Consider the following 22,249-nt stretch of genomic DNA (forward strand, 5'->3'; position numbering starts at 1 on the left):
AGCGGTGCGGTACCCCCGGGATACGTGTGCGGGATGAGCACTCCCGGTACCCCGGGGATACGTGTGCGGGATGAGCAGTACCGGTACCCCGGGGTCCGGGTGCGGGATGAGCACTCCCGGTACCCTGGGATCCGGGTGCGGGATGAGCACTCCCGGTACCCCCGCACCCCGCGGGCCCGGCGGCTCCTCCCCGCGGTGACGGCCCCGCGCCCGCCCCGCCCCGCCCGCTCGGCCCCGCCCGCTCCCCGAGAGGCCGCACGGCTCGGCTCGGCTCGGCTCCGCTCCCCGCCGCCGCCGCACACCGCCCGGGAGCCGCAGCCGCCCGCTCCGGCCCGAGGTGAGCTCCGAGCGCGGCTGCCGAGGTGAGCGCCCGGGGCCGGGGCAGCGCGGGTCAGGGGCCGGGGGGAGCCCCCCATCCTCCGCGGGGCCGCTGCCCCGCTCCCCTTTCCATTCCCTTATTTCTCGTATCCCGGCCCCCCTCGCAGCCGCCTCCGGGCGATGTTTTATTCATGGCCCGGCGGGCTTTGTGCGCAGCGGGCTCGCCGGGAGCGCCGGACCCGCGGCCGCGGCGGGGAAATGGCTGCGGGTGGGCGGCTCGGAGCCCCCCCGGCGCTGCCGGGCCGGGGCCACCGCGCCCGGGAGCTCGGCTGCGGCTCCACGGCCGGGGCGGGAGCGAGCCCTCTCCGGCGGGTTTTGTGTGTGTAGCCGTGTGCCGGTATCTGTGTCTCTTTACGGTTCTTTTTGGACGTTCGGCGGCAGCGTATTGCAACGCCGAGCGCTCGTGCGCCGGGCGGCACTTACACCGTCTCCGAGTTAACTGTAGATGTCAGGCTGTGCTTGCTCTGGGGTGATGTCAGATTGGTAATAACGCGCAGAAATGGGGATTCGGTGCGGGCAGAGCGTGATGGAGACGGCCCAGCCCCAGCCCCAGCCGGCGCGGACGGAGCCGGCGGAGCCGCCGCTCCCGGCGCAGGGCCTGCTGCGGGGGCCGTGCCCCGGCGCGGGCGGAGCGCGGGGGCACCGCGCTAATTAGCAATTATTTGTGGCTAGCTGCGGACTCGGAGGAGCAGATATTTATGCCTGGAGCAGAGATACTTGGCTGGGTTTGCCTCACAAAGGTATTCCAGGCGTGTTTTGGTTAGAATCGGCTGATGCCTGTCTTGTCTGCCGGTTGTGCCATAAGGCAACCTCCTCGGCTATCGTCAGTCCAGAGGAGGAATTCTGTTGTGTGCTGTGGAAGGCTGGCTGTGATCAATAGGCAGTGTAATGTTAGCTTCTGATACCGCCTCTTGATTTCTCCCGAGCTGATCATGGACCCGTGAACTGAAGCTGAGAGATGCTGAAACGCGTCCCTCACCTTATTCAGTTCCCCATTCGCCTGCCCTTCACTTTCCCTAAGCCCCGGTTGGTTGGATTTCAATGGAAAAATCCTGATTCTGGGCCTGTTCAAAGAAATCCGTGTGTTTTGCTTTGCATGTCTAACTTGCTGTTTAATACTAGCTGCGAGGCTGAAGATCCCCGTGCCCAGGGGCTGGGGGTATTTGTCCTTTCGTACAAGTGAAGTTAACCGATACTGCTTGGTGCTGTTTAACCTTGTATTATCTTAGGTGTCATATGATGAGGCAGCTTGATTTGTTTAAGGCTTTGTGATGATGCAATGCAATAATAATTATAAATCTTCTCATTGTCTGAAGAATCTTTAAATACTACTCTGTCTTGGGAGGTACTTCATGTGTGTTTATTCCCGAGAGGCCTGGGCACGGATGAGCAGATGATATTAATCACGTTCATTTTGGGGTGGGAGCAGTTTGGCACAGGTGCTTTAAGTTGTAATTTATGGGTGTGATGTCATGGGCGAGATAAGCTTTCATAGGATCCGCCGTGTAAATTACAGCCTTTGTTTATATACGTGCGATTTCATGTTTTGGAAATCCACGCTGTATAGTTTGCTCGGAGCCTGCGCCCGAGCTGAGCTCCAGCAGGATGTGCTTCAGTTGCGCAGTGGAGCTCAGGGCTTGGGAACATTTGGCTTTGCCTTGTGCTCCCAGCCCGCTCCAGGTGCGAATGTGCCCCGTGGCATCTGCGTGCTGTGCTGTGTCTCGTGGTTGGCTGTGAAAGCAGCGGCCAGGCACTTGGTTTGTTTTCTTCTTTCTCCATGATCTGGTCTGCTCCGTTTTTTAGAAGAAGCGGGGTGCTGAAATGACTGATTTCAACTAATGTGTGCCGGAGAGAGCAGCTTGGTTATTTCAGGCTGCTGTGGTTTGTTATGCAATCAGATTAACAAAGGTTGAAGTGATCATTCAGCTTTGGGTAAACACGATCTATAGAACAGCGTGGATTAGGGCAGCTGTTTACATCGGGCAGATCTGCTGCACTTGGCGTGTTGCAAATACTGGCTGGAAACACAATGAGTGGACACAGTAACATCCTAAACAAATTTTCAGCAATCTCTTTGGGATTATGATGTACTTACTATCGATTGTCAGTGCTCCAGGAGCTTCTGCAGCGCCTTAGGTGCTGCCTGCACGCCTGGGCAGGCTTACTTTGGGCTTCATTTAGTTGACATCCCAAGGCCTCGTGGAAAGTCTTTGAGCATGGCCACTGGTGCCCGGGGCGCTGTGCAGGCTCTGGGCTACTGCAGTCCAGGGCTTGGATCAAGCAAGATGACCGATGCTCAACTGGAAGCTTCCTGAATTAAACAGAAAATACGATTCCAGCCGTGTTTGCTGAAGCTGGCAGCCCCTCAACCGGTCCATTATTAGTTGGCCGCTTCTTGTCGCTGTTGTGGAGGTGGCGTTGCTGCAGGAGAGGTTCTCAGGGCTTGTCTCCCTGAATCTGCTCAGCGAGCAGGCGATGACGCGCGGGCAAAGATCGGCACAGGCATCGCCGCCGTGCTGGAGGTGACAGGAGCTGAGAGGGGAAGGGGCAGGCTGGGATGTGGGGAGGAGAGGGAGGTGTAGGTCAGCATGGACCCCTCCGTAGGTGTGTGCTGGGACCCCTGTCCGCAGCTGCACTGCGGTGGGCTCGCCTGGGCTCTGCTCTCCAGGAGGGCAACTTGTTCTGAAAATACAGGATGTGATGGCATCAGGTGTTTGGGGCAAAGGAGGAGTAAGCACCTCCTGTGGAGTAAGCAACTCCTGCAGACAGTTTTCCAGAGGCCTTTATGTTGATGTGCAGCCTGAGCCTTCCAATCTTCCCCTCATTCAGGGAAAGGTAAGGGACCCTCAAGGATGCTGCTTTTCCATCCTCTAGCGGGGATGGAACAGGGCTACATTTTGAATACATGCTCAAAAATACTCTGGAAAGAGTTTATTATTATTGTTGCTATTTATTTCCTTGCTGGCTGTGTTTAATTCTATATAAGCAGGTATGCAATTGCAAAGGGATTTCACAGGCACTTGCAAGTGTCTGTCACTGTGCTCCTGTCTACTCTGTGTGCTGTATAACGTGATAAATGTACACAAGCACATTTTGGGTACACTGGAATCCAAAGAGGTACTTTAGGGAATAGGTAATATTATTAAGGCTGTGTTGTAGGATGTTCAGAGGAGGCAGTGTGGAATGTGATATGCAGTTAGGTTAAAGCTATTTCTTTTACTGGTATGAGTTTATTTCAGCTCTGATATATTAACAGGTTGCTCTCTTGTCATCTTCAATCTTGTGAATGAAGTAAGAGCAGTTATTCTCTGTCAGACTAGAGGTCTGTCTGGCTCAGTAGCTCTTCGGATGGGACCACTCCCAGGTGCATAGAAAAACTGGAACAGTGAAGTTCTCCTCCCGCTAAACCCTTGTAGCAGTTACCACCCTAGGAGACCTTTGGGCTGGCAGTTCCAGGGAGGAATTAAACTCTGTTTAATAGCTGCCGGTGGATTGTTGTCTCTAAAATAATGTCTTAATTAGTTTTGAAAAACTTCATGGCATTAGTGTTCACAACCCTCTGTGCTGGTGAACTTCTTGTATATTTGTCCAGTCTGAAAAGGATTTTATGTTTTCATTTTACAGTTTGCCATTTGAAGTCCTTGTGATTTTATCTGAGTTCTAGAAGAACATATTTCTTTTTAGATTTTCACACAGAAATTAACTCTATATGGGGATGCTAAGTGGTCTTAGAAGGTGAGTGAAGGTAACTGCTTTATATTTGCAGTGAAGTATAATCCCAGCCCTGTTTGTAGTCACATTTCATGCCTAGGTACCATTATGGCTGTCATTTTTAGGTGACTGCATGCAAAAAAATGTTCAAATACAAAAAGTGATTTCTGCAGCTGTGCATCCTTGACATAGATTGGGGTGAGTCTTGACTCCGAAATGCTCAGATGACAGAAGAGTTGCTGCAAGCCAAGGAGCAACTTCAGCAACGTTGTTGGAAGATTTACCAAAGTAAATCTTAGCAAGGGATCTGGTGCAACATTTTAGGGCATGCGTAAGAATGCAGAGAGCAGAATTTAAAAGTCCTAATCAAGAGCTTGAAGTTACTGGAATCTGTATACTTAAGTGCTGCATGATGCAGAAAAAGCAGTAACTCAGTCCCTGCACTGTTCTGTAGGTTGGCTTCTACCACGCCATCCTCGATCATTTCAAGAATAGATGGGTGGTAACAAAGCTGTGGTTTAAATTCCACTTTTTCTTTGTGTGGCAGAGAAGCAGGATCCTTTGGCTGCGAATTGACCTACAGTATTTATTTTTGTGCTGGTGGTTCAGGAGTCTGGGTTACAGAAGCCCTCTGGGTCACAGACTTGTGGATACTGGTACTAAAGTCGTGTTTGGTTTATTAAAGTAAGCTCTTCAAAGGTTGGTAATTTATTCAGAATCATACAGTCAGAGTATCCTGAGCTGGAAGGGACCCATCAGGATCATGGAGTCCAACCCTGTCCCTGCACAGACACCCCTCCAGTCCCACCCTGTGCATCCCTGGGAGCATTGTTCAAACACTCCTGGAGCTCTGGCAGCCTTGGGGCCATGCCCATTCCCTGGGAAGCGTGGGCAGTGCCCTTATTGTGGTGGCTTCTGAAATCCTGTTGATAAAATGGGTAGAATTTTCATGTTTCTAAAGCAAATAGAAATTCTTGATCTTGTCATTTCTACTACCTTTCCACCCTTAAGCCTATAAACTTATGATTAAAGTGGGTGGAATTTCAGCCTGGTGGTTTACGGGTGGGATAATAGTAGAGACTGACCAGACAAATGTTTTGTTTTAAAAATAGAGAGGCTTACATAATGATGCTGTACAAAACAACAGTATATGGATATGGATAAGATCTCTGGAGCAGTGTTAATCCGACAGCATCCCTTGCCTGCATGTCTGCTGTTGCTTGCTTCAAAGGAAGGCAATTCTGGAGTGAAGAGATGCCAGTGCCAAGTGATTTAACTGGAATATTGATCCAGTCCTGAGCAGACTTTAGACAGGCCTCTGGGTTAGAAGTTTATCTGAGGCCCCATTTTGGAGAATAAAAAAACCAAACTGGTGAACATGTCTAAAAGCATCTGGATGGGTTTAGAAGCCTTCCTCTTGCTATGGCCTCAGTTTCTTCTCCTTCTGTCTCTGTATCTCTAAAAGCACAGGCTTTATCTGTCAAGTTTGGAAAAAGATAAAGAGCAAGTTCACTTGAAATATGTATTTAATAGGGAAAATTTCCCAGGGTCTATATATACACAGGTGGGCATTTTCCCAAAAGTATGTTAGGTGTTGAGGCCATAAAAATATTGCTGCTAACCAAAATTCTAGCCCTGAATGTATCTATAAATACCATAGCCTCACCCCTTTGGCTCTGTGAAATTATATGTAGCTGGAATAATTTCATACATCAGGACATAAAAGGACCTTGGTGAACTTGTGCTTTTATAATAAACAAGGGAAAGTTTATCTAGGTTGCCCAGTTTATTCACACAAAGACAGCTCTTTACTCGGGGAGGGGGAGGTACTTACCTCTTAGACTTTCCTCCTTAGGATTTTTATCTCATCCCGTCCCAAGATTTTATTAATAAAAGCAAAACAACATTAATGTTTATGCGTTTAGACAGACAGAGCTCTGCGTTTTGGAGTCACGGCTAATTAGATTTGTGGAGCCTGTGCAGTTTTGGATGTTGGGCAGGGAGGTTGTTTTTGCAGGAAGACACAGAGGAAGGAACGCGTTGCTCGGATTCCCTTTCTTACAGTGGCAGCAGCATTTTCCATGCCCTGTGCACGGTCACGATCTCGGTGTGCTGTTCCTGGGGAAGCAGGCTTGTTGAAGTTCACCTCTGTGTTTGGAGAATTTCTTTTTAATTCAGTAAAGCTCTGAGCAGCAGACATTTGCACTTCTCCAGTGGAAAACGGTCTGAGGGAAGAATCGGCTGGTAAACCAAAACAAATGCTGTCTTTCTAAGGGCTGCTAATGGGCTGGAAGCCCATTCCTGCTTCAGCTTTGAGGGATGACTAAGATGTTTCTCTGTTCTGGCAATATCCACTTTGGATTCTGCTGCTTCGTTTCATCTACAGGCCCGCTCACCCCCCGCTGCATCTTGAAGGGAGCACAGCTGACGTGCAGGGGATGCACCGGCAGGCTGGCTGCAGGGGATGCACCGGCAGGCTGGCTGCAGGGGATGCACCGGCAGGCTGGCTGCAGGAGATGCACCGGCAGGCTGGCTGCAGGGGATGCACCGGCAGGCTGGCTGCAGGAGATGCACCGGCAGGCTGGCTGCAGGAGATGCACCGGCAGGCTGGCTGCAGGGGATGCACCGGCAGGCTGGCTGCAGGGGATGCACCGGCAGGCTGGCTGCAGGGGATGCACTGGCAGAGCGTGCAGGAGCTGCTCTTTTGTTAGCGATGGCTGTGCCTGGCTCCAGGGCGTTCTCTGAGCTGGGCTGTTCCAGGCTGTGGTTTGGGCTGCTGAGCATGGCCAGCCGTGTGATGCTGAAGGACAGGCTGCTGCTCCTGTGCTCCCGGTGCAGCCTGCCTCCTCTGTGCGTGCAGTTCTTGTGGTCTGGTGGATGCCCAGGGGCTCAGCTTTCCCTTGTGAGCCTTTATTTTTGCAGGAAGCTGAAACAGCGGAGCTGACGCTGCTGAATAAGCCAGACTGAATCCAGGGGAGCAGATCTGGCTCTCCCCTTCGTCTGCCACAGAAATGTGGAGAGGAGAAACTCCTGCGAGTACTTTAGGGAATTGTTTTATTAGTGGGTGAAAGGAAAGCCAGCCAGGGTTTCCAGTCCCATCTCTATTCTTTTTACCACTCGAAGCTCTAATGGATGTAATTGTTTTTTCTTATGATTTATGGTTTTAAATTACTCCCTGGTTTTCAGGTGTGGGAGTCTATCAGCCAGGGCTGCTGAAATTAAAATTAAAACCTCGTGATGAACAAGCTCCTGAGATGATCCCTGTTTAATAGTGAGAGGGAGCTGTATTCTTTCTGTTTTGGCCATGTTGGATAAAGTGTATCCTTGAGATTAAAAAGTCCTGCTGCTCATGGGAGGAGGGGAGTGCTTCTTTCTTTTGTCTCCAGCATTGCAGCAGAGATGCTAATTAAGTACCAGACAAATTGGATTTGGGCAAGTTTGCCTTTGCTATGGCAGTGAAAATGTTTTGTTTGGGAGAGCTGCACAAATGACACCCGCCGGCGTTCACAGAGAGATAAATCAGCCCCTGGCTGCCCCAAATCTTCCTGTTTCAGTTGGCAGAGCCATGCCAGAGAAGCTCTGGGGATGGCAAGAGTCAGTGAGCATGTTCTGGAGCAGATTGCGTAGGGGCACAGCCCTGAGCAAAGACGTCACAGCGAGGAGCGCCTGCGATGCCAACACAGAGAGGCTCTGTCAGCGGGACAGGCACGTCGGGTGAGCAGCTCCAAATGTGGGGCTGCTCTGCTGCTCTTCCCCAACAACAGGGCTCTGAGCTGGCTTTTCCTGGAACTTCCATTCTGCGCTGAAAAATCAGACCTTAAAACGTAGACTAAGAGACCTCAGGCTTAGTAACAACGTTTAGGAGAGTAGGAAACGCTCAGCCTGGTGAAGCTGCATTTAGTTGTACATTTATTTGGGGATTTTTTACAAGCATAATGGAAAATTATGCACTCGACTCTTCTCAGAGTTGTCGTGGGATTCAGGGGACCTAATTTCCCTAAGACTATGGAAATCCCAGGCTTTACCATGTAATTTTTGTTTGCCTTTACACTTCTGTGCTAGTCTCTGAGCCTTCTTTCATCCACAGCAAATGCTTGGGTGCTGCAACCGAAATAGTTTGAAAGGCAATGATTTGAGAGAAAAAGAGCTGGAGCTTCTTAGATGTCTGGGGACTGGATGAAGTAGGATTAATCTGGCATTAAGGCAGAAATTTGTGAGAGAAGCGTGGTCAAGTGACTGACTGGAGAGAGGGGGGATTCATGAAGTCAAAGTCACTTCTTCAGCCCAAGGGGGGGATCAGGCTGATAGATTTCTGACGGGGTGTTTTGCCTGGCCTTTCCCACAGACTCTGGGTCGCTGTCACATACTTTCTCTGCAATTGCTTGCAATTGCACTCTGAGAGATCGTGCCTTAAAAAAAGACTCTCAGAGTGAGCAGCTTTCCAGAAGGTCATTGGAAATTTAATGCTACAGTGTAATGAGGTTTGTGAGTTACCTGTAACGCAAATAACAATGCTGACGAGTTGCTTTTCAATTATTAATTCTTCTACAGTAAGCTGTGGCCATTAAGATGGGTTGTCTATGCAAAGTGGTTCCATAAAATGCAAATTATTAGCTTCTATGTGGGTCAGAAAACATTGCATACTTGGTGTAACTTGTAGTTAAGTAGACTCCTTTGCTAAGCAAATAATTTAAGCACTGGTTACTGTCAGCATTGTCAAAAACATACATGACTTCTTGCTGAGTGTAAATAAAAGGGTTTCAGCTTCGAATGATGACTGCAGGATTTGGCTTAAAAGCTATTTTTGGGCCACGGGCACAGCCCAAAGCCGGGGGACGTATGTGGCTCTGCTCCTGGAATGGCGTCAGGATGGAGGATGACTAAGTCACCCCTGCAACTTCCCGGTTGCTCCAGAAAGGTGGTAATTTATTGCAGCTCTGTGTCAGCAGTAAATCGCTGTCCACCCGCGCTGATTCAGCCGCCCAACTTAGCTGGGAGTTAGGGCTGTGCCCTGGCTCCTTCCCACCCGGCAGCTGCCGGGGTGGGGACGGGGCCATCGCCCTTCCTGCCCCGTGTCCGAGCGCCAGCCAGGCCCTGGATGCTGTCCTGCTGCAGGCATGGCATTGGGATGGCCTTCTTGCCAAGACCGGCCAGGAAAAGCCTCGGGGCTTTGGGTTTCTGAAGGTGCTGAGGTTGAAGCAATAGCAAATGTGGCAGAATCAGCACATAGTGATGTTGCTGCTTGGGGAAAAACTGGTCCAAAGCCTTGCAGGCCCTGCCCTGGCTTTCCTTGGTAGGAAGAACAGGTTGGGCAGCAGTGTAGGGAGACTACACAGAACAAGGGGGAGTTCACTGAAGATGTTCATTAGGTGTACCATGTTGAGGGCTCCTGTTTTCCTGCGGTTTACCATGCCTTCAGTGCGCAAGGACAGATTTCTTCGCTCTTGTTGTGATGAGTAAGGCAAGTAGTTGTTTTACTGCTGCCTTCTCCCTCCTGCCTGCCCTCCAAAAGAAAGCCCAAGGTGCAAACCCCCACCAGCCTGAAGACCTGATTTTGAAATAAAACACTTCATTTCTGGTCCAGCAATGATCTGGCTGTGATGCAGACTGATGGTAATACCTTCTCTCTTCTCTTCCGCCCTGCTCTCCCAAGAGCTGCTCTATCCTGGGAAAGCACATGAAGAACCCACTTGCTCGCTCTTGTCGTCACAGCCCTTATCTCTTTAGTGGAGTGTAAATAACCAGGATAATTGTTGTGTTCCTGTATGTTTTGTGCCCTAAGCCAAATGCAGAAGAGACAACTCTTTTCTGGAGCATTTTTGCATCATCCTGTGCTTTGAAAAGGCACAAACAGGCTGTTGTTGGCCACAGTCAGCATCAGCTGCTTCCGGAGGAGTCTCTGGCCAAGCAGCAGGTAAGTTTTGATGCAGTCCTGGTCAGAGGCAGAGGTGGGAGGGAAGATCCCAGGGGAATGAACCATGCCATAAGGATAAGGAAATTATCCCCCAAAATCGGTGAGCTTTCCTAGTGTGTGGGGTCAGCTCTGCTTTTGATCTTGGTTGTGACTGAATAGCCTCAGGAATTAAACTGCAAGTAAGAGTGGAGGCAGCTCTGAAGACTTCTGGATTTCTGTTTCATGGTTGGTAACTGGTGAATGGTGCTGTCTAGTTTGCTGATGGATTCTTTTAGTTGGTAAATTGGTGACCTCTCTGCTTAAGCGTTCAATTTCCCATTCTTCTTTTCCTTGTCTGTAATTTTCCATTCCTTACCTGCTGCCATCTCCCCTAACATGTCATGAACATGCCTGAATTTTTGTGTTGAAATGGTTTTATTGCTTTCAAAATACTAAGTGTGACTGGGTGTAAAAATGAAAGTAGCATGTGAGCTTAGCCTGTTGCTTCAATGCCAGTGAAATCAAACTTTGTGAGCTAGCATCCACATCCAGAAGGTTTTTTTTCCAAGTGCAGACTAAGCTGTGGTGCTGACTGTGGGAATGCTGACTAATGCTGAGGGAGAAGAACCCCAGCACTGGAGGAGTGCAGGGACCTTTCTGTACCATCAGACTGCAGGACTGGTTTTGGGCCTTGATTTAAATGTCAAAGAAAGTGATGGAAAGCAGAAGATGGGAGTGACTTTGGCCCTTAAGGCAGAGTATGCCTGTTGGTGGTAAGGGTTGGAAGCTGTCTCCAGTCTCCTGTTCCTCATCCCTACCTGGTCATTAGCCAGGTTGAGTAGGTTGAAGGATTCGAGGTGCTCTAGGACTAAGTTGAAAACTGATGGAAATTACAGTGGGCTCAGGGGCAGTGCCTTAGACCTTCAGTTGTTTGTGATTACCTGGAAATGTAGGAATGCTGTGTGCATCTGTCTTTGGCCGTTCTCCTGGTTTCTCTCTTGTTTGCTGCTTCGTTTTAGGGAATATTGGGGGGAAAAAGAGAGCAAGCATGCACTGGTAAAATGGCTTCAAAGCCTGTGATAAGGAGGAGAAAATGCATGTGCTTCCAGATATTGCTGGAATAAGAGAAAAATGACATGGGGTAGGGAATGGTGCACTGGGATGGGAGTTGGGAGACCACAGCTCTTTTTCCCAGGGGTCTGTGGAGCTGCTGTGATGGGAGCTGCCCGGCCAGGCTCTCTGCAGTCACAACAGTGTCTTTGTGGTAAGGCTCTGAGCTTGTCCTGTGCTTTGCTATCACAAAAATAAAAACTGGTCTTTTTTCTTGCTTTTGAAGTGTTTCTGTTTGGTTTTTTTTTGGATCCAGAGTGAAATCTGGATTATTTTTCAAAATCCTTTGATCAACTTGAACCTCAGTGTCTTAATTCTGTTCTCATAAGAGATTTGCTTGTCAAATACTATTTTTAAGTTCAGAATTACCACAGAGAGTATTTCCTCTTGCTGCCTATGACAAGTACTAATGCTCAGAGTGCAGTCCTGGGGCTGGGGTGTGCACCCCTATTTCCTGATGTTTTTTGGAGCTTCACCTGCCTCCGCAGGGCGAAGGCAGTGCTGATGGACTGCAGGGTTGCATTGCTAATAACTGTAAACAGCAGTTCTGACTCATTGGTCATGGAAGACAGATGTACAGTCATATATTGTGGCTAATGTTAATTTGTTTACAAATAGGAAAATTTGTATAGATGAGGTTTAGCACATGTCTTTTTGGTTGCCCTCTTTGGAAGGTGTATGGCTCCCCTGCACATCTGGTGTTTGGTTGTCCCCCAGCTTCAGCTCCCACCACCTTTCTGCAGTCCCTCCCTACCTCCTACAGACTGGGGTCTTTAGGTACCTTGGGCTTAGCATGCATTAAAAACTAACTTCTAGGAAGAAATTCGGAGTAATGGTTGGCCACCATGATGCCCAGCAAAGGAGATTTCACAGATGTTCATAGCATGGCCTGGGATGGAAGGCACCTTGAAGATTATATCATTCTAACCCCTGGAATGGCAGGGACACCCTCCACTAGACCAGGTTGCTCCAAGCCTCATCCAGCCTGGCCTTGGGTATTTCATTTTGGCTGACTCTTCATTTTGGGTTAAAGGCAGAGCCTGAGCATGTTGTGTTTGGTTTGTCACCATCCAGAGCTGGTGTCAGTAACCAGAAAAATGACAGGGAGAGTGGGAGTATAATGTTCATAAATGTAATGAACAAGGAGGTGGCAAGGTGGAGCGCTGAGATGGAATGTGAAGAGCTCAACAGCTGATGGCATGAGGCTGGAAACGTGAGCAGGAGAAACTGAGGCATGGCCTACCAAAACCAGAAGGAGGTACTTGGTGCTGGAAAGGAAATTGTGTAAGGGCACACGTGTGCTTTGCATCGCTGTCTCAAGGTGTGTGGTCAGGGGCAGAAATGATCCAATGCTTCTTTTTCCCATCCTGTGTTATGAATAAAAACTTTCAGAGTGAGTGCTCAGGGCCAGAGCTGATTTCTGTAGGCTGCCATGACTTTGTGTTGCTTTTCTTCATTGTGCACCCTTCTCTTCTAATAGGTGACATAGAGTTGGGCTGGATCCAGACAGAGAATTTATCACTGGAATCATGCTGAACAGCACCTCTAGGTATGGGCAAGGCAGAAGAGGAAAGATTCAGTCAGGGTTTTTCTTCAATTCTGAAATGCTAAAGATCAGCCAAGAAGCTTGTAAATATTCCAGTTGTGAACTGCAGTGATTCTGCTTAATGTGCTTTACTGATCTTCCTGTCATCTCTTCCATAGGGAAATGTTAATATTCCACTTAGGAGCAGTATTTCTTTTGATCTCTGGCTGCACCCCTTGTTTGTTCCCTAAACCTTCTCTCTTTCTACCACAAACCACTTAGATAACTGGTGTTACAGCAAAATAATCACCACTTGTGTTAGTTCCCTGATTCTCAGTGGTGCTGGTTTGTATTCTGGGATTTGATTGCAAGACAGACAAGTAGATAAGTAAGTAAAAGGCAAAGCAGCAGCAACAAGAAGAAAAAGGAACTGTATTTGATTAAAATCCATTTTACTGTGGTCCCTTAACTGTAGCTAATAGAGTGTGTGTTTTTGAGGGAGAAGTGAGGGTATAGGTGAAATTTAATGGATGAGCCTTGACTTGTTAAACTTGGGATGTGGTTGATGGAAGAAATCAGTCTCACTGTGGGCACACTGTTGGGAGAGAGGGAGCACTAGCTGGCTGTGGGAGTACAGAGATTTGTGATTGCAGTAGCTTTGACTGGTTAAAGGCCCTGCTCTGTGGATGGAGGCTTGTTGGTGTTTTCATGTCCCCACCCGTGCTGTGTGGTGTTGCAGTGACCTGCAAAAGCCAGAGCAGCCCCAATTCTCGTGCAGTTGCATGTTGCCACTTGTGCTGGCACATGGGATGTTTGACAGGAGAGGTCCTGGCAGGACACCAAGGAACAAGAGCTGGCTTGTCAGCAGAGGTGATGGAGGGAAGGCACAGAGCTGGTGCAGCAGGGCCTGGTGTCCAGGACAAAGAGCTCCAGTGCTGGTTTTGGGCAGGGAACCTCATGTGTGTGGTATCTGCAAAGTCTTAGGCAACGTAAAGTTGTTCCATGGAGATGTTCTTTATTGGCTTAAAATTTTAAGGTGTTTCTAAAAAGCTCTTAAGAAATTCCTTGGTTAATTTTCCTTCCAAGTCAAAAAGCTGTTCTTCTGGAGCTTCCTCTCTCCAGCACTGGCACCATTTCCCATTTCCTCTTCTTAAATTTCCTCTCACCACATTACCAGTTGCGTTATGTTGGTGCAAGGAAACCCCAGATGAGATGAGGTGCTGTTCTGGGAAGTGCAGTCATGCCTTTCAGCAAGGAGTTTGGTTTTCCCAAGCTCGCAAGGTGTGGAAGAGGGAAGGAAGGAAGAAATGGACAGGAGAGCCTGACAGCCGTGATGGTCAGTCCATGTTGACTTGCTGCTTTGCACTTCCTACAACTTTAGTTACTCTTTGAGGAGAGAAGAGTTGCCCCTGTACTTGAGTTGGGGTAGGAGGGTGTGTTAGTATGTGGTGGTTTCTGTATTCTGCACCGTTTCCCGGGTATCTGCTTTTGGTTTCCCTTGGGTGCAGGATGAAATGGACTTCACAAACTGGATGTAATTGCTGGGAATAGCTGTATTGTCAACTCACCTTCAAAGTCCTGGGTGAGCTTGTGGGGTCTGTGTAGGATGGCTGGGGGGATTGGGGGATTCCTCTGAAGGCTTACTGTGGAAGGAATTGTTTCTTTCTTTGTCTCTCTACATCCTCAGCTGAGCTTTTGGGATAACAGCAGTTTAGGAAAGCAAAGGAATATAATGAAAGTTTGCATCAGATTTGAAAATGAAAAAGGCCTGTTTCTTCCATGGATGTAAGAGCAGAGGGCTGGAAAGGTGGAGCTTTCTTTTGCCTCTGCTGTTCTCCTTGCCCCTTTGCTTTCCTGTCTGTGAAATGGTGTAAAAATGCCAAGCAGCTCTGCTCAGCACAGGGGAATGAAGGTGTAAAGTGCTTTCCCCATTCACGAAAAGGAGCAACTGTTCTGTTGGGTTTGGTGGAGGGGCTTGCCTGTCTTTAATTTCTTTTACATTGTTTTCTCATCTTCCTCTCCGATGAGTGCTGAAGGAAGTGCTGGTATTCCTGCAGTCTCTGAGGAATGATGGATTATCATCTGTTAAGGGACTGACAGTCCAATCAAAGTGGTGAATTTTGAGCACACTGTGAGTGCACTTGTTCCTTGTGTGCTGTTACTCGGTGTCTGTGCTGTATGAATGTTTGCTAGTGACAAAACTCACTCTCTTATTTATAGACCTAATGATTTGTTTTGGTGAAACTCCCTTAATTTAGTCTCTTTGAAGCCAATAGAAAAATTCATTTACTTTCAGAGTTGGTCACTTTTTTTAAGGTTGCATTTTCCTCATGTTTTCTGTCTACTCAACTATGCACAGCCAGTCAGAATGTTTTTAGTCCCACTATAATTTATATGGTAAATAAGCAGTTTATTCTATTCTCCATCAGATTCCAGTATAAAATGACTGAAGTGATGGGCAGTGACTCTAAGAATAAAGGGTTTGCCATGTCCAGTCTCCTGAAGTGCCTCTGTGCAGGTGTGGGAGCAGGGATGGTGGGAATGCACCTGTTCCTCCAGAGGAGCTCTAATAGAAGGTGCAGGTGTCTGTAACTGAAGCTATATTTGTAACATTGATAATAATAATCTGTATTATTAAGCAAGTAAGCTCTTAAGTGCAAGTTCAGAGTCACTGAAGTTTGAAAAGATCTCTAAGATTGAGTCCTGCTGTTACCCCAGCACTGCCAAGCCCACCACTAACCCATGTCCCCAAGTGCCATCTGCATGTCTTGTGAATGCCCCCAGGGATGGTGACTCCATCCCTGCCTTGGGCAGCCTGTTCCAGGGCCTGACTGCCTTTGAATGAAGAAATTTTCCCTGATATTTAATCCAGTATTCCCAATCTAAACCTTCCCTGGCACAGCTTGAGGCTGTTCCCCCTTGTCCCATCCCTGTTCCTGGGAGCAGGGCCTGTCCCCCCCAGCTGCCCCCTCCCATCAGGGAGCTGTGCAGAGCCACAAGGGAATAGGGGTAAATAAGAAAGTAATAGGGATAAATAATAAGGTAATAGGGATAAATAAGTAGCAGGACACATGCAGAGACAATGGGGCAGGTTGCAGCATAGGACAGCTGTCCAGGTAAGCACCCAGTGTCCCCTGATGACCCTGAGATTAGCGTTGGTGACAGACAGGGACATGATCTGTGATTCTGGGTTGGGTTCCTTTTGCGTGTTCCGAGTTAATTAGTGGTCTGTGTGCAGATTGGATTGGGTGGCAGTAATTACTGTGGTGCCTGTGCCCAAGGAGAGTGTGCAGGTCTGTCAGGATTTCGGGAGGGAGGGTGGGTGTGCAGACAGACCATGGCAGCAGGAAGCTCTGGGTTTAGCTTGAGTTTTCTGCTGACTGCTTGGCACCAAAGCCTCGCTTACCCCTACCTTTGACTCCCCCCCATTTTACATGTGTTAATTGGCTTTAGCCAAAAGATGTTCCTGCTGAACTTGTTACAAGTGGAAGCCAATCTAAACCACGTTGTAGCATTGTACATATTCAGGCAGTAGCAAATGTGCTGGAGCTTTGTCTGGAGGTGTGGAGATCTGTCCTGGCTGTGGGTTTGGTGTCAGCAGTCACCCTGCTCCTGGTGGCTTTCCATTCTCCTTTGTCAGCTTTGTGAGGAAGCAAACTTGAAGCAGGAGGAGAAGGTAAGTGGAGACAGAAATTAATATTAAGCACTTCTAGATTAATTCCACTGACAAAATCACTGCTTGATTTCTGTGGGAGGAGCGTTTGCCAGAACCTTGCCAAATTACCCCAGAAAGGAGCTGGAGAATGTTAAGCAGAAACCTCACAGCGTTTCACAGGAGTTTATTCTGTTGTTTCTGTAGTGACTCATCTCCAGAATGATCCATCCTTTTCGCTATATGTTTGTGGGGGGGAAAAAATCCACTGACAAAGGTCTCAGAGCCATCTCAGAGCTGTACAAAATGCAGTGTCCTGTTCAATTATTAGTTAAAGCACCTGAGTGTCTCAAGCCCTTAGGCAATTTTGAGAGTTATCCTGGCAAAAGCTGTTTGCAGTCAAACCTGGTTCACTTTTTGTTAAACATCCTGATTTTTTTTTAGGAGTGTGGAATGAGACAGAAGGGATAGGTATAGGCAGAGGAAAAAGTGCTAAGTATGATTCTCTGAATGGACAGAATTGTTGTTTTTGAAAGCTCAAGGATTGTTAAAATGTCACTTTTTCCTTTCTGTACATCACATTTTTGGCTAGATGACCTGAAAATTAAAGATCAGCATTCCAGTGTGATTGTTAAATGCTTTGCTTCCTGAGGTTGCTGTTTAGAAAGCTGAGGGCTCTCCTCTCGATTTTTCATCCTGCCCCTGCTCAGCATCCTCAAAAGGCAGCAGCGAGTACAAAAACAGGAAAGGGGAATGATAAAGTGTGGGAATCAAGGGAATGCTGAGTTAGCAGTGCCAGGAGGAAACAGCTCTAACAACAGCCTTGCTGGCTGCTGGTGGAAAATAAATGGAGGTGAACTGACTTAAAATACTTCTGAAAATGGAGTTCTCTTTCTTGTCACATCTTTCTGTGACTTCTCCTAACAATTTTTAATGCAATAAAGTAGAAAGCACACCCGTTGTAGCGACTGGATGCTGGCATTAGTGTTTTAGCAAACACCTACACAGCATATATATGGACTAAATTATCTAAAGGGCTTGTTAGCATATCATCTGCATGCAGAAGAAAGTGATGGTGGTGATGCATGCTGCTCAGAAATCTTGGGAAGGATTCTAGCTCCTTCTTGCTTTCCTTTTTCTTTTCATTGTTTTCTCCACAATAAAAATGTCCACTGCATTTGAGGAGGACTTTTTCTCTTTGTCATCATTTTTTGTTGTTGTTTTGAAGGCCTTGAGACATTTTCCCCTATTTTATCATAGGGAAGTTTTGTAAGGTATACAGGCAGTGCTTTTGTGAGGTTCACAGAGCACATGAAACAGTGGAGAGCAAAGCCATCTGTCAGTGACAGTATTTGATCTACAGAACAAGCTATTTTTGAGGGAAGTTGAGTAATGCTTGACTTGATGTTGTTTTGTTTTGCTTTGGTTCCTTGGCTTCCAAATCACTGTTGAAAAATACCTGCCAACTGTAATTATTTTACTGGAAGTTTAATGCAAGGTCTAATTTTACTGGAAGCCTGGAGGAGAGGAGGAGACAGAGCTGGAGAACGGCATCTGATGTGGAGCAGTGGTGATGTCAGGCATATTTAAGATAAGTGAACTTGCTGTTAATAAAATAAACACACAATGCTGCTTTTGGCCCACTATGGGTCATGGAAGCACTTGTGGCAAGCTGGGCACTTCACCACTGGACCAAAAGTCTTTGCTGGTGGTTTTGGTTGTCTTTCACCAGACCCTCTTGGCATATGTGTAACTTTGAGCCCTCAAGCTTGCTGTGCTTGAAGTATGTGTATGTTTGAAGTGCTTTGGCTGAAAAGAAAATCAGTACTATTCTGATAAGGAGATGGGAAGTATTGAATTGCTTAAAATGCTAACTTTCCTCATGGGATTCAGGTTTTCTGTTAAAAGCTCACTGTTGTGCTGGTATTTCTCCATCAGGGAACCTTTGAAGCAGTTTCAGCATTTTGAGATGGGTCTGCTAAAACCTTCCTTGTCCAGCTTTTCTTTTAAGAAGGCCAGAAAGTAAAGAGAAGAGAGGAAAAAAAAGTGAATTTTCAGAGGGAATCAACATAAAGAGCAGGCTGTCTGGGGAGGAACCAGTTTCTTCCACATTTTGTGATGCTCTGTGGTAGAAATTCCCAGATGTGCAGGCACTGATGTGTAGCTGGTGTGAGACAGGTGAGTTACACCTGATGGCTTTGCATCCAGCAGAAATCCAGTAATTTGTCTTTGGTCCCAAAAGGAAGGATTTGAGAGGAAACTTAGAACTTTGAGAGGAAGCTCTTAGAACTTGAGGCTTTTTGATACAATCCTGATCATCCCTCTGGAGTTCTCTTCCCTGTGTTCCAGGTGAGCTGCATTCACCTTGTGGGTCACTTATTTATTTGTTTGTTTATTGAGTGAAAGGTCAAACCCCCTTTTCAGACCCCCCAAATCTTTCCTTTAACTTTACTTAGCAGGTTATGTAGTGTACCACTGACTTCTGGTTTTGCTGCCCATCACAGAAGCATGTGAGGAATTTTAACTGCAGGACTGATGTATTTCTGAAATTGGAGAGGTGGCAAAGGATTGGTGGTGCAGATGTGCTTTGTGGGAAGTGTTTACAGAGCACAGGGGTTGTGGCAGCAGCAGTTAACGTTGCCTTTTAATAATTTAGGCAAAGCATTTGGGAAGAAAGCAATGGGAAACTATTTTCACGTTGTTCTCAAAGGGAAAATAGAATCCATCCTGTGAGCATTGGGCAGGACAGTGCCAGTGCTGGGCACAATGCAGTTTTGTAGCTCACTATGAAAATGAAGAAGAATGAAGGGGAAGGATGAAGGCAAAGAGAACTTTTCCTCCCTCACCCACTTTTTCTTCAGGGGAAAAAACCCAGACCCATAGATTTTCTCAATTTACTCATTGAGAATAAACTTTTAAAGGTGTTTATAAACCACAGGGTTTCTGTGATTTGTCTGGTTAAGCAAATCGGCAGAATCTGCTTAGGCAAGGAGCCAGGGAGGGTACTGCTGCCTTTCTTTTAAATTTCAGGTAGAACCTTTAAATTAGAGGTTGCTACAAGTCCCTCCAGCGTGTTTTATATAATTTGATATTTACACAGTGAAAGCTTGTCTAGACTCTTCCCAGTTGTGTTTATTATGTACAGCGTCAATCACTGCGTGTCTCTCCTTGCCAGTTTGTGTCTCTGAGATTCATCCTGGTCTATCTTCATCTCCCTTTTCCCCATAAAACTCCCCCCCCCAAAAGGCTTACTCCCCTTTTTCCCATAAAACTGCTGCTGTCAGGAGCCCAGCAGTGTCCTGGGCTGTGGTTCAGTCTGTGAGCATGGAATGTTTTAGCTGATGCTACAGGCTGGCTGCAGAGCCCTCAGCTGACTGGATCTGCCTCTGGAAACCATCTGGCATGATTTAACAGGTACTGGGGGAATGGGAGAAGAATCAGAGAAAGGTAAAACCTGTGGGTTGAGATATAAACAGTTAATACTTGAATTAAGCAATAATGACATTATTAGTTTTATTATTGTTATTGGGATGAGAAGGGAGAGCATTAAAGAAGGGAGTACAGTCCAGACAGATGAGTGACCACAGTGCAGTCCCTCCCCACCCACCCACTGATGCCCAGCCCCTCCCTCAGCATCCTTCAGCCCCTCCTGGCCGACTGCCCCAGTTCCCAGGCTGGCATGGCATCCCCTGGTGTGGAATATCCTCTGCCCAGGGGGATCAGCTCTCCTGGCCATGCTCCATGCCAGCTCCTGCTGCAGCTCCTCACTGGCACAGCCTGGGACACTGCGCAGTCCTTGGCTTGGGGTGAGCTCTGCTCAGCAGCAACTGAAGCATCAACATTGTTCTCAGGCTGAATCCAAACCTCAGCACTGTACCAGCCACTAGGGAGAAAATTAACTCTCTCCCAGCCTAAGGCAGGACACCATCTTCTAAGCTGAGGGTGATTCATTGTGTTCACAGGCTGAGGGCTGATCTATTTTAATCTGGAACCCACTGCAGTTATGTTTAGGTGTCTCTTTGCACCTATGCAAGATGGGAATTGTGGTACCCTCCATCTTCTGTGTGGTACCCACCATATTCTGAAAACTTGCCCTGGTGACTGGAATGAGCAGCATTTTATAGGGGCTGGATGATAGTAATTCTAGTGTTTATTGTTAAATCCAGGTTGAGGTTTTTGTGTATCTAGCAGTAAAATTAGTTTGAGTAGGACTTGCAAGTTGTCTTCTGTGTGACCTTGTGCTAGTGTTTGTTTATCTTCTGTTTTATGCTTTAATCACAGGCTTTTGGGGGCAGCCTGCTCTTGCTCGATGTTCACAGTGTCCAGCACAGAGAGATTCTTTCTCACGCTGCTCCCATGTACTACAGAAGTTGAAGTAATAATGAAATTGCATGCAGCTCTCCTTCTCCTCCTCCACAAACTGCTTTAAATTGTTCAACTCCTCCTTTCTTATCTGCAGCCCTGTGAATTGTGCCTAGAATTGTTCTGAGCTTGTCACAGCTCCCTGCTGCCTGTTTGGTAACAAGGGACACTCTTTACTTACATGGTGGTAAACCCTTTCTGTTAAACAGGAGCAGAAGCTGTTTGCTGTGTTCCGAGGAATTCAAGATATCTTGAACAACAAACAGCTTTTCCTGTTTCTTTTCTAAATGCTGAAATATTTACTTCTTGTCTTAATCTTGCAGTGACATCCTTCACAGGACGCGTGTTTAAAAAAGAAGCAAATCTGAAATTTGTAGACAAGAGATTAGAAAGTCAAATCCCAGTTTGGAAGGTAGATATATTTATTCTCTGTGCTCACACTTGCTTACAGTCGATGCAACGTTTGGTTTTGTTTTGGTTTTTTTCCTATCCTTTGCTGCTTCTGCAAGTATCTTGCATATTTAATTAACAGTTTCACATTTGAATTACTCCCCACCCCATTTTTGCTTCCCATTATCAGTCTCTTCTCTTCTGCTGTCATCTGAAACACTTCCTTTCAAGCACAAGAATCGAGGGAATGCCGGAGCTCCTGTTGGTGCTGAGGTGTGTGGATGCAGCCTTGAGAGCATTAAGGGGCAGAAGAGGTGCCCAGAGTTCCTTGTGAATAGCTGTGAGTGTGAATGGCTGTGTGAGTGCTGGTCCTCCTGGTGCTGCAGGACGGAGCATCTTGTCCTGCACATCTGCAGAGAGCCTTGGCACAGAGCTCTTCCCATTTCAGGTCTCACTGACCTGCCTGGCTTGTCTGTAGGATTGAAATTAAATCCCTTATTGCCAGTGCATTCCTGTTGTACGACGGACAAGAATTTGGGTTTTGTGAGTGGCTGAAAATGAAGCCTGATACTGAGAACTAAATCAGTTCATTTTCTCATTTAATGGAATTGTCTTCCTTTATGTATAAAGAAAACACATGCACATGAAAGGGGAAGATTTCATTGGCTTTTGGGGGCTGGAATCTTACCAAAGCAGTGATAATCTCCTTTTTTGACTTCTTTTCATTTGATTGGAAACAACACAATTTTTTTTCCCCCTGACTATGTTCATATTGTGCTCTGTGAACGTTACATGACCTTTTTCTTCCTGACCCGTGGCAGAACAGATATCTCTGATGCTGGATGTTTTCCCTGGTTGTCCTGCCTTGCTCTGTCCCAGCCTTGGTGCAGTTTCCCTGCTCCTTGGTGCCTTTGAGGGTCCTGGTTCCAGCTGTGCAGTACAGGCAGTTTGTGGTAGCTATTCCTGTTTATAGCAGGGTCAGGATGCTTGGAGCATGAATCCATGTTCCCAGCTAGCCTGGAATTAAGACTTCCAAGTGCAGAGTGATAAATGTGTCATTGTGACCTGGATCTCTGCATCTTCACCTGGAGTCACAGCTCGTGACACTGGACCCATTTGTTAAAAAAAAAAAAAAAATTAAAAAAAAAATGGAATGAGGAGTTTGTAAGGGATCCAACAAGATGTTTCCCCACCTCTCTGCAGGAAAGGCATCTTCACAGCTGTGAAA

At 47.2% G+C, this 22,249-nt stretch overlaps 1 protein-coding gene across 1 annotated transcript in view; it reads left to right on the plus strand.

The window, feature by feature from the left end:
• Positions 1 to 331: 331 nt before the first annotated feature.
• Positions 332 to 22,249, plus strand: part of C8H1orf21 (chromosome 8 C1orf21 homolog) — a 107,194-nt gene continuing 85,276 nt past the window's right edge. Inside the window, exon 1 of the mRNA XM_038145056.1 lies at positions 332 to 362. The gene's annotated coding sequence lies outside the window, so the exon portion shown is untranslated. The remainder of the gene's footprint in view (positions 363 to 22,249) is intronic.

The sequence above is a fragment of the Motacilla alba genome, chromosome 8 (genome assembly GCF_015832195.1).
Source record: "Motacilla alba alba isolate MOTALB_02 chromosome 8, Motacilla_alba_V1.0_pri, whole genome shotgun sequence".
Lineage (NCBI taxonomy): Eukaryota > Metazoa > Chordata > Aves > Passeriformes > Motacillidae > Motacilla > Motacilla alba.